Source organism: Rhinoderma darwinii, chromosome 8 (assembly GCF_050947455.1).
Source record: "Rhinoderma darwinii isolate aRhiDar2 chromosome 8, aRhiDar2.hap1, whole genome shotgun sequence".
Lineage (NCBI taxonomy): Eukaryota > Metazoa > Chordata > Amphibia > Anura > Rhinodermatidae > Rhinoderma > Rhinoderma darwinii.
Window position 1 is genome coordinate 100,241,960 of NC_134694.1, and position 11,390 is coordinate 100,253,349.

Below are 11,390 nucleotides of genomic sequence, written 5' to 3' on the forward strand. Positions count from 1 at the left end.
TTTATTTTTTTTACTTTTTTAATTAATAGTTTGTTACCCATAAAAGCCATTGAAATCTATACCGGTGGGTGCATAAGTAGGTATACAGGGGGACATCTTTCAAACAGTCTGATTATAATATTGTGAGGCAACATTGAATGAAGAAACAGGAGGAGACGGCATTATTAGAAAAATAACTTGCATCCAAAGAAGCTGACTTCAAACTTTCAGGTGCTGTTAATAGTCACAACTGTGTTTATTACTCAACTAAAAAAACCCTTGCTACAATTGAAGAACAGTTGAATCACCCTGGGGTTACAGTTTGGGTGGCCATTTCATGTAAAGGGGTAATTGGACCGATCTTCTACAATACAATGGTTACCTCAGACCTGTACCTAAACATGCTCCGATAAAATGTAATACCACAATTGCAGTTGGAGTATGAGAATAAAGACTTCTATTATCAGCAAGATGTAGCCCTCCTCACTATGCTTTAGAGGTGCGTAATTTTCTTGATAAATGTTAGATCGATGGGGGGTCCAACTACTGGATCGGAGATAAATGTTAGATCATTGGGGTCCAACTGCTGGATCGATGATAAATGTTAGATCGGTGGGGGGTCCAACTACTGGATCGGAGATAAATGTTAGATCAATGGAGTCCAACTGCTGGATCGGAGATAAATGTTAGCTCAATGGGGGTCCAACTGCTGGATCAGGGATACATGTTAGATAGGTGGGATCTAACTGCTGGATCGGTGATAAATGTTACATCGCTGGGGTGGAAAGAAGTTAGTGGGATGATGTTGAGATGACTCGTGAATACAGTGCTGGTGTCTTACCTTTGTGTCTTTCAATATAGTCTGTGCTGTAATAATATGTTTAATTTCAGCACGACTCAATTATTATTATAGAAACGTCAATTATTATAGAAACGTCATTGATGCATACGCTATTTTATTGTGAATACATACATTTATTGCATCATCTGTATCATTTTATATGTTTCAGTACCTGCTGAGGGGGTATGAAAAAACATGATCCTCATTGACGCGACTCCGATATAGAGAGAAGGGCTTTGAGCTGTTTGTACTCATCTCTTTGCCAAGTTGAGTTCTGCATGTAGTGAATCATTTAAAATTGCAATAGAGGGGGGGGGGGGGTTATAACTGCATCAATGGATGCAAATACTAACAATTATAATACAATTATAATAATATATTTTTTTATTAGATGTTTAGTTCCTTCTACCTCCCATAAATTATAATTTGAAAGAGAGTAGCAGTATATATTTTTCCAATGCACCTAATAAAACTCTCTTTAGTACAAAAAATTCTAATAAGTTGGTGGTGTGGAGCAGCGGTACACAGTTTTGTACTAAACAAATGATACGCTAAAATCTCATTAGGAATATTTAAAGGAAAAAAAACGTAGAATCATATATACAGTAGTGTTTCTTTGATTCAAGTTACATATAACGGGAGCTACATTGTTATTATACTGATGACTATGATGACTGCCCTAAATAATATTAATCCATAATGTCTTCTGGTGGATTATAGGGGTATCCCCAACAGACATTTATAGCATATCCCCAGGATATTCTATAAATGTCTGATAGGTGGATTCCTAACTCAAGACCCCACCTGTTGGCAAAAAGGTGTCCATTGAAAAATCCAAAGAAGGGAGCTCTGTTGTTCCTGTAGCTCCTATATACTTCTCCACTTTGTGTCTTCCTATATGCAACCACTGCTGTCCACCTTGGACTGCCGGTCATAGCATTCACATTGACCTAATAGCTGGGGGTCCCAGAGCAACAGTAAACAACTCTCTGTATAGGATATACCATTGTGTGTAGAAGTGTTTTTTTAATTCCACAGACAATTTTATTAAATAAATTAAATGAATAATTTACGTTGCTGTGAACGGACTTGGTTAGATTACTTTAGAAACATTTAGATCTTAGTGATTATGAATTATTGTTATAATACCAAGAAGGTTTCAAACTGACTAATAATATATTTTATTTTTGGAAATTATATAAATAGTTGGGTTTATTCATCATTTCTTCTCCTACTACATAGTCATTTAATATAAACGCTGACAGAGTTGAAAGCAAAAACCTAAAGCAACCGGTAGTGATAACTCTTCCTATAAACAACTTTCAAGACGAACTCAAAAATTCTTGGTGAACTCAACATGAAGTAATGATGTAAAGATTTCCTCCCAATCAGACACATGATCTCATACATGAACTCAATACACGTAAAAAATCGGACTGTTTCCACAGACTTATCAAGTTCTAAGAATTACGTAGCTCTCTGATAGAATGAACTAGCTAGATCACTATGTGCTGTGTAAATGAATGGAGAGAAGTGTATGACGCTGATTGGTCACTGATTGGTCAGCGTCATACACTCCTCTGTACAACGCCCACTTGGTCAAAAAGTAAATACACGCCCAGTTGTCTATTAAGAAAGTCATTACCATAAAGCTAATATAGGTCATAACGGCGTTAAAAATGATCGTTTTTCGAAATAAAAAACACTGCTGTAATCTACATTACAGCGCCGATCACATTATATAAGAGATAGGGCACTTATAATGTGGTGACAGCCTCTTTAAGTGTGAATAGGTTCGGTGGTGTCAAGGGAATAGCTGTCGACCGAACGTGGCAGATTTGTTGTGGATTTTCTGCAGTGAATCTGCATCAAAATTCACATGTGTTGGTGCGGATTTCCCACGGATTTTATCTCTTCTACATTGAAAAGGGTGAAATCCACTGAGAACATCTGTAAGAAAGGAGCACGCTGCGCATTTAAAAATCCAAAGAAGGCTCTGATTTCTGTGAGGAAAATGTTTCGCAGCACGTGGATGAGATTAGGTTTTTTTGTGTGTTTTTTTTCTTTAGGTTATGCTCACATGACATATTTGGATGAGAATCCGTGCAGAAGTCTGTGGTTGACTCTCTGATTTCTGCAGCGGATTTGCAGTTTAATCTGCTACGGATCCGCACGCTGATTAGTGCCATACAATGGGGCTGTTCCACATGTGGCTACCTGATGCAATTTCCACATGGAAACCGTGTCAAGAAGTGACATGTTTACTTTTTTCTACAATGCAGATTTTCAAATCCGGGCGGAAAAATCCACGCCGTAGTTTGTACAATGGGAAAACAATGGGACGTGGAAAACAAGCGGATTTCATGTGGATTTCAGTGCAGAATCGACGTCAAAATTCCGTTGCATGAACAAGGTCCTAGGGTATGTTCACACGCCCTATTTACAGACGTAATTCTGCCGTTTTACGCCTCGAATTACATCCGAAAATACGGCTCCAAACCGCCGGCAAACATCTGCCCATTGAAATCAATGGGGTTACGATGTTCTGTGCACACTGGCTTTTTTTTTACGCGCCGCTGTCAAAAGACGGCGCATAAAAAGACGCCCGCGTCAAAGAAGTGCATGTCAGCTCCAATTACGTCCGTAATTGCCGCCTCGAAAAACGCGAGCACGAGCAATGATGTCTGAAATTCAGGAGCTGTTTTCTCCTGAAAATAGCTCCGTAATTTCAGCCGTAACGGATGTGCACGTGTGAACATACCCTTAGGCTGCTCACACATCCGAAACTGCGCCGCCATACAAGTGCTCAAACCAAATGCAGCAAAAAAGAATTATGGTGGTTAATGGTCGCACGTATCACGGGTACAATAGCTTCATTACTGGGCGGCCATTACCAATTGAAAGGCTTTCTGCTGCTCTTAATTTGAAAACCGCTTGCATGTTGGCGTTATTTTGACTGCACCGCAGCCGCAACGTGTGCACACAGCCTAAGCAATGTGATTCTCATTAGTGAACAATGCAGCACCTGTGGGTGCAATCTATGAGGTCTCTCGGAAAAGTTCTTTAACCACACCAGTGGCTTGAAATCTTGCTGGCACATTTGAGGTTAACGAAACAGCTTTGCAGTTCCTTACACATGATGTGGATACAGAGGCGGGTCTGTGTTTGCTTTATTTCTGCAGACCATTACTTCGCAAAGGGAACTATCTAAAGTAGAACTAGTTTTTCTGGCGTTTTTAATTTTGTTTTTTTTATGACTATTGAGAACCAGAAGAAACTCCTAAGAAAGAACGGGTTTGTTTTTGGATCAGATTGTTCCTCTTGATCCACGATAATAAAGGACTGTCTTCCACTCATTCACGCTTTGTATAGTTTGGGCTAGCACTGCGAGCGAGCAGCTGGCCAAAGACCAGATGAATTGATATTCCAGTCAAGACTAAGGTAAGCTAGACAATTAGGCTTGCTTATTCTGTAGATGAGAATTACAATACTCCTCAGTTTGCTTTCTGGCAATGACTCTGTTGTGCAATCCAAGATAACGGAGCCTAGAAGTGAAGTACAAGGGCGCGCAATTCCTGGCTGGGCAGTGGCTGTTTACCAGCATGCTGAAAACTTTATTACAACAGGAGATGTGACTCAGCGGCTACGCAAATCTGTTTATTGGAAAGTAACTACAACTAATCATGGATGTCGTGAGTTGTCCACCAGGTTACTTAAAACTTGGCTGTTCATTGTAATTCGCTACATCCATGGCACCAAGACGATGTGTTTATAAGCATTAAGGGATGGGTTTTAAATTTGATTGACTATTCTCCAAATGTGATATTTATTTGATAATTAATGGGTAATAATAACTCCCTGTAAAGATGTATTCACACATGCAGTTTTTGAAGTAAAATCCAGGAGTGGATTTAAATAGGAGCAATGGCCTTTACCATACATGGCTTTAAAAACTCCATTAAAAAAAACCTGATTAAAACCTGCTAGTGTGAATACTCACTTACACACTGAATCAATGGGCTACAGTTTTTAAATGATCTAATTGATTCTTGCAAATTAACGTGAAGCTCCAGTTTAGGCTTTGTCCAGATGTGCGTCAGGGCTCTGTTCTGGCGTTCCGTCTCCGCTTCCCGTCAAAATGGAAATCTTAGGTTTCTGTTTGCATCACCATTGTTTTCAATGGTGACTGATCCGGTGTCAATGGTTTCCGTTTGTCTAAGTTGTGCAAGGGTTCCGTTGGTTTGACGGAATCAATACTGTAGTCGACTACGGTATTGATTCAGTCAAAACGATGAATACCATTGGCACCGTATCAGTCACCATTGAAATTAATGGTGATGCAAACGGAAACCTATGGTTTCAGTCAGGGTCCCTGACGAGAAGCTCTGACGGAACGTCAGGACTAGACCCTGATGCAAATGTGAACAATGTCTTAGTTACTTTCTGCTTAATATTAGAAATAGAAATTCACTTTTTTTTTTTTTTTTTTATGCTCATGCAAGGGATGTACATGAGAGAGGGGGTCCCATAGCAAAGTCTTAAATTTGGTCTGATATTTTGGTGCTGGTTTTGCCACCCAGAATCAAAGAAGCGGTAGTTTTTGTTTGAAACCTCCACCTCTCTCCAAGGGCCCCATAGCAGCCGTATGGTATGCCTCTATTTTATGTTTGCCCTTGGTTCAGACACATGGCAATAGCAGAAACCTGTATGACGCCAGTCTTACAGACCTGTAGACACTGTTTGCCACCATATACCTCTATGTGAAACGTTTCTAGGAGAGAATACCTCCGTAATACGCCATGTGATAAAGCATTTCACATATAAAATCAGTGGCACAGTATGGGCCCATAACCGACTATGGTGCCATAATACTGATCTATACCACACGGATCCATAATACGGCCATGTGAAGCAGCTGTTAGCCAGCGGCTCTCTTCCAATTTAGTGTTGACAAGCGTTCTTGCTTTGTTGAGGGGCTGTATACAGTGGGCGCTTTATTTGCACTTTGACTATTGGAGCCTCCGTAGGGTGTTCAATCGCTTTTGATGGCAAGAATAGCACAACACGCAACGCTACTCTTCCTATCAAAATGGCGACTTCAATAGGTATCTGACTGTTAAAATGACAAGAATACATGGGGTCGAAAAAACTTGCCCAATTCTCAAGCAATTTGCATGCAACCTGCTTGACTACAACTCTCGCGCAACTCTAGCGACTATTACGTAACAGAAGTCAATTGTGTGTACACAGCCTTAGCAGAAAATCCTTCTTAAACTGCCTGATATGCATGATATTTCAATTTGTAGAGTGGGGGAACAAAAATACTGCTGTAAAATTATGCTGAAGCCTCAATTGTTACGCCAGAGAGTGCTATAGGAAATGTTTAGAAAAAATAAATATAGCTCAGAAACAAAACAGATGTTTTGACACGTCGGAACGGAGCCCCGACTGACACAAACGGAAACCAGAGGTTTCCGTTTCCATCACCATTGATTTGTCTCCGTTGTGCAGGGGTTCCATCGTTTTGACGGAATCAATAGCGTAGTCGACTATGGTATTCCATCAAAACGACGGAACCCCTGCACAACGGAGACAAACGTAAACCATTTGCACTAGATCCGTCACCATTGAAATCAATGGTGATGGAAACGGATGTGTCAGTCAGGGCTCCGTTCCGGCGGAAAATTTCTACAGAACGTCGAAATGGAGCCCTGACGCAGATATTAACGCAGCTTTAGGGTATGTTCACACGCTTAACCAAAAATTTCTGAAAATACGGAGCTGTTTTCAAGGGAAAACAGATCCTGATTTTCACACGTTTTTTAAGCCACTCGCATTTTTGGATCTGCTTTCAATAGTATATGAAAAACGGCTCCAAAAACGCCCCAAGAAGTGACCTGCACTTCTTTTTCGCGGCTGTTTTTTACGTGGCCGTTTTTCAAAACGTCCGTGCAAAAAAACGGCCCGTCGGAACAGAACGCCGTTTTTCTCATTGAAATCAATGGGCAGCTGTTTTTTCAGGCATTCTGCTTCCGATTTTTCAGGCGTTTACAGCCCAAAAAACTTCCGAAAATAGGACGTTATTCTTCTTGCAAAATCAAGCCCTGTAATAAGAGACGTAATTTAAGCCACTTTTATTGAGAAAAATAGGCCACAATGTGTCAAATGTATTAAGAAACGTGCTTCTTTTAATTTCAGTTACTTAGACTGGTGTAAAATATTCCAGTCTTCGTAAATGTGAATGAAACAGTCGAAATTAACATACATTTATATAATACATACAGAAAAGTTTCATTAATCCACCAGTCAGGTGCTGTAGTAGCAGATCTCCTCGATTAGTCAGCGAAAGAAATGTATATAAAGGGTGAAGAACCTTCAAGAATAAAGCTGCAAAAAAATTAAAGGGGTTTTCCATGACCGGACAACTGATGACCTATCTGCTTCCGGCAGGCAAATTACGATCATAAATCTCAACCCGACTGCCGAGGGTCTAATGACCTTAACTATCAGCAGCAAAAAAAAGCTGCCACTGTTTCGCATGGACAACATGGTGTTTGGTATCTGTCCTGTATTCATTAGTGTTTTTATATATATATATATATATATATATATACAGTACATACTACACTATACTGAAGTACAGGTGTACTGCTCCGTTTCTCTGCTCAGTCTTCTGCTCTTGTGAAACTTCAAATTGTATTGTTGAAAGTGTGTGTGTACATCATTACGTTAGACATCGAATTTAAAAAGAACCATTTACTTTGAGTCCTACTATTACTGTGAGGCCCCATGCACATGAACGTGCTTTTGTGGCCGCAATTCCCCCGAAAATACACGGGAGAATTGCGGCCCCATTCATTTCTATGGGGCCATGCACAAGACCGTAGTTTTTACGGTCCGTGCACGGCCCGGGAGCCCGCACCGCAGAAAGAACGGACCTGTCTTATTACGGCCGTGTTCTGCGGTCCGTGCTCATTGACAATAATGGCCGCGGCCATATGCATGTCCCGCGATTTGCGGACGGCTTGCGGCTGACAGTCCGCAGCTGGCCGACCCAAAAATCACGGCCGTGCACATGGCTACGGTCGTGTGCCTGATGCCTTAGGGTATGTTTACACGCAGTGACCAAAAATGTCTGAAAATACGGAGCTGTTTTCAGGCGAAAACGGCTCCTGATTTTCAGACGTTTTTTTAAGCACTCTTGTTTATCGCGGTGTATTTTACGGCAATTATTGGAGCAGTTTTTCAGTGGAGTCAATGAAAAACTGCTCCAAAAACGTCCCATGAAGTGACATGCACTTCTTTTTCGCGGGCGTCTTTTTACGCGCCGTATTTTGACAGCGACGCGTAAAATTTCACCTCGTGGGAACAGAACAAATGGGCAGATGTTAGTAGGCGTAATGGAGCCGTTTTTTCAGGCGTAAAATGCCCGAATTACGTCTGAAAACACTGCTTTGAACATACCATAAACTCTAAGGCTGGGTTCACACGACCTATTTTCAGATGTAAATGAGGCGTATTATGCCTCGTTTTACGTCTGAAAATAGGGCTACAATACGTCGGCAAACATCTGCCCATTCATTTGAATGGGTTTGCCGACGTACTGTGCCGACGACCAGTCATTTACGTGTCGCTGTCAAAAGACGGCGCGTAAAATAACAGCCTCGTCAAAGAAGTGCAGGACACTTCTTTGGACGTAATTTGAGCCGTCGTTCATTGAATTCAATGAAGAACAGCTCAAATGATCGGCCGTCAAAGACGCCTCGCATAATGTGAGGAGGAGCATTTACGTCTGAAACGACGCAGCTGTTTTCTCCTGAAAACACTGTCTTTTCAGATGTAAAAGCCTGCTATCGTTTGAACATACCCTAAACTCTAACAGAGAAACTTGTTGCACAACTTCCTCAACAGGGATTACAATGTCCTAAAAACCAACGCTAATCGCAAAGTTTGGATCCGATTTGGAAGAACACAAGCGCAACAAATTTGAATGGGACTCTAGAGACTAGATCTCCAATACAGTTTACAATTCGGCTATTGACCATCTCGCATTGGAGAAACAAGCATTTCCCTGCACAGGTTAACAAACCCCGCTCAAACTGTAAAAAAAAATCCATAGCTGATTCTGGACATGCTGCGGATTTTCAGATCCACAGCGTGCCCTATCTGTTGTGGAAATGCTGCAAATTTTCCTTGTGGATTTGTTCATTGCTATGCCAAGAGTGAAATCCGTGGGTTTATTGGCACCAAAATCTGCAAAGAAATCTTTATGTAACACGTGGATTTTATTACATATTTTGGTGCAGAATTTTAGGCTGGTTATACAGCGTAACTTTTAGGCTTGGTTCACACGAGCATGTCACATCCGTAATGGACGGAACGTATTTTGGCCGAAATTCCCGGACCGAGCACACTGCAGGGAGCCAGGCTCCTAGCATCATGGTTTATGTACGACGCTAGGAGTCCCTGCCTCTCCGTGGAACTACTGTCCTGTACTGAAAAGCTGATTACAGTACAGAGCAGTTGTCCCGCAGCGAGGCAGGGACTCCTAGCATCGTACATAACTATGATGCTAGGAGCCCGGCTCCCTGCACTGTGTTCGGTCCGGGACTTGCGGCCAAAATACGTTCCGTCCATTACGGATGTGACATGCTCGTGTGAACCCAGCCTTAGGGTATGTTCACACGCAGTGTTTTCAGACGTAATTCGGGCGTTTTACGCCTCGAATTACGGCTGAAAAAACTGCTCCATTACACCTACAAACATCTGCCCATTGCTTTCTATGGGTTTTACGATGTTCTGTTGCCACGAGGTGTTTTACGCGTCGCTGTCAAAATTCGGCGCGTAAAAAGACGCCCGCGAAAAAGAAGTGCTTGGGACGTTTTTGGAGACGTTTTTCATTGTCTTTATGGAAAACAACTCCAAAAACGGCCGTTAAAAACGCAGCGAAAAACGCAGATCCGTATTTTCAGACATTTTTGGTCACTACGTGTGAACACACCCTTATGCGGTGTGTGAATTCACCCTTAGGGTATGTTCACACGCAGTGAGCAAAAACGTCTGAAAATACGGAGCTGTTTTCAGGCAAAAACAGCTCCTGATTTTCAGACGTTTTTTTAACAACTCTCGTTTTTTGCGACGTTTTTTACGGCCGTTTTTGGAGCTGTTTTTCAATGTAGACAATGAAAAACGCCTCCAAAAACGTCCTAAGAAGTGTCCTGCACTTCTTTTGACGAGCCGTCATTTTACGCGCTGTATTTTGACAGCGACGCGTAAAATAAAGGCTCGTGGGAACAGAACATCCTAAAATCCCATTGAAAGCAATGGGCAGATGTTTGTAGGCGTATTAGGGGCGTCTTTTCAAGCGTAATACGAGGCGTAAAACGCCCGAATTGCGTCTGAAACCATTGCGTGTGAACATACCCTCACCATCATGCCAGCCGATAAGGGAGGTTTGGTGGTAATTTTGAAGACCATCTGATGAGGATTCGGTCCCAATATAACAACTAGGACGTTTATGGATAGCCTATGTGAGATTCAGGATATTGTTGACCAGGGTTTATCTGAGAACATTGATGAACCTTTGAGTAAATATTTTGTAAAGACGTTTCCTATAACACCAGTTGTATATGCTTTAGAGAAAAATCACATACACTTAGGCGGGCCTGGGCTGGCAAGGGATTCCAAGAAGAGCGAGGATTGGCGGAGTGAAATCCCCACCTTCTCTTTCTAGCATTGCGCAGTGTCTCCCTTCCTCACCTGCTGGCTGTCTCAGAGGTCTCTTGTTTGCACTTGGTTTGATCCATATTGGTGCATGCGCAGTGCAAGATTTATTGAAAAAAATATATAAAAATTTGGTGAAAGATGCGATTGTTGTGATGCTGAATTAAGTGCTGATGGTATGTTGTGAGATTCTGATATTTTTGATATCTTTGATAAATTAATGTAATAGTATCTTTTGGTTATATTATAGATATGAGTGGGGCAGATTTACTAATGCTGGGTAAGTCTAAGGGTATGTTGGCGCGGCTTATTTTCAGATGTTTTTTGTACCGTAAACGGGCGAAAAAACGGCCAGAAATCAGAAGCAGATCGCCTCCAAACATCTGCCCATTGATTTCAATGGGAAAGACTGCGTTCTGTTCAGACCGGGCGTTTTTTTACGCAGCCGGTTTGAAAAACTGCCATTTAAAAAAACGCCTGCAAAAAAAGTGCACGTCACTTCTTGAGCCATTTTTAGATCAGATTTTCATTGACGCTATAGAAAAACAGCTCCAAAAACGGCCAGAAAAAACGCTGCGAAAAACGCGTGTGGCTTAAAAAACTTCTGAAAATCAGGAGCTGTTTTCCCTTGAAAACTGCTCCGTTTTTTGTTTTTTTTTAGTAAACGTGTGCACATACCCTTAGGCTTCGTTCACATCTGCATCGGGGTTCAGTCGGACCTTTGAGTCAGGTGAACCCATGAACGGAAACCATAGCTTTGCATTACCATTGATTTCAATAGTAACGCTTAAGTTGCTAATGGTTTACGTTTATCTCCGTTCCCTTAAAGTCTCCATTTTTTTTTTTG

General features: G+C 41.5%; 1 protein-coding gene across 1 annotated transcript in view; it reads left to right on the forward strand.

The window, feature by feature from the left end:
* The first annotated feature begins 4,001 nt into the window (after positions 1–4,001).
* The window catches only part of LPAR4 (lysophosphatidic acid receptor 4), a 30,762-nt gene continuing 23,373 nt past the window's right edge, over positions 4,002–11,390 (forward strand). Inside the window, exon 1 of the mRNA XM_075834407.1 lies at positions 4,002–4,261. The gene's annotated coding sequence lies outside the window, so the exon portion shown is untranslated. The remainder of the gene's footprint in view (positions 4,262–11,390) is intronic.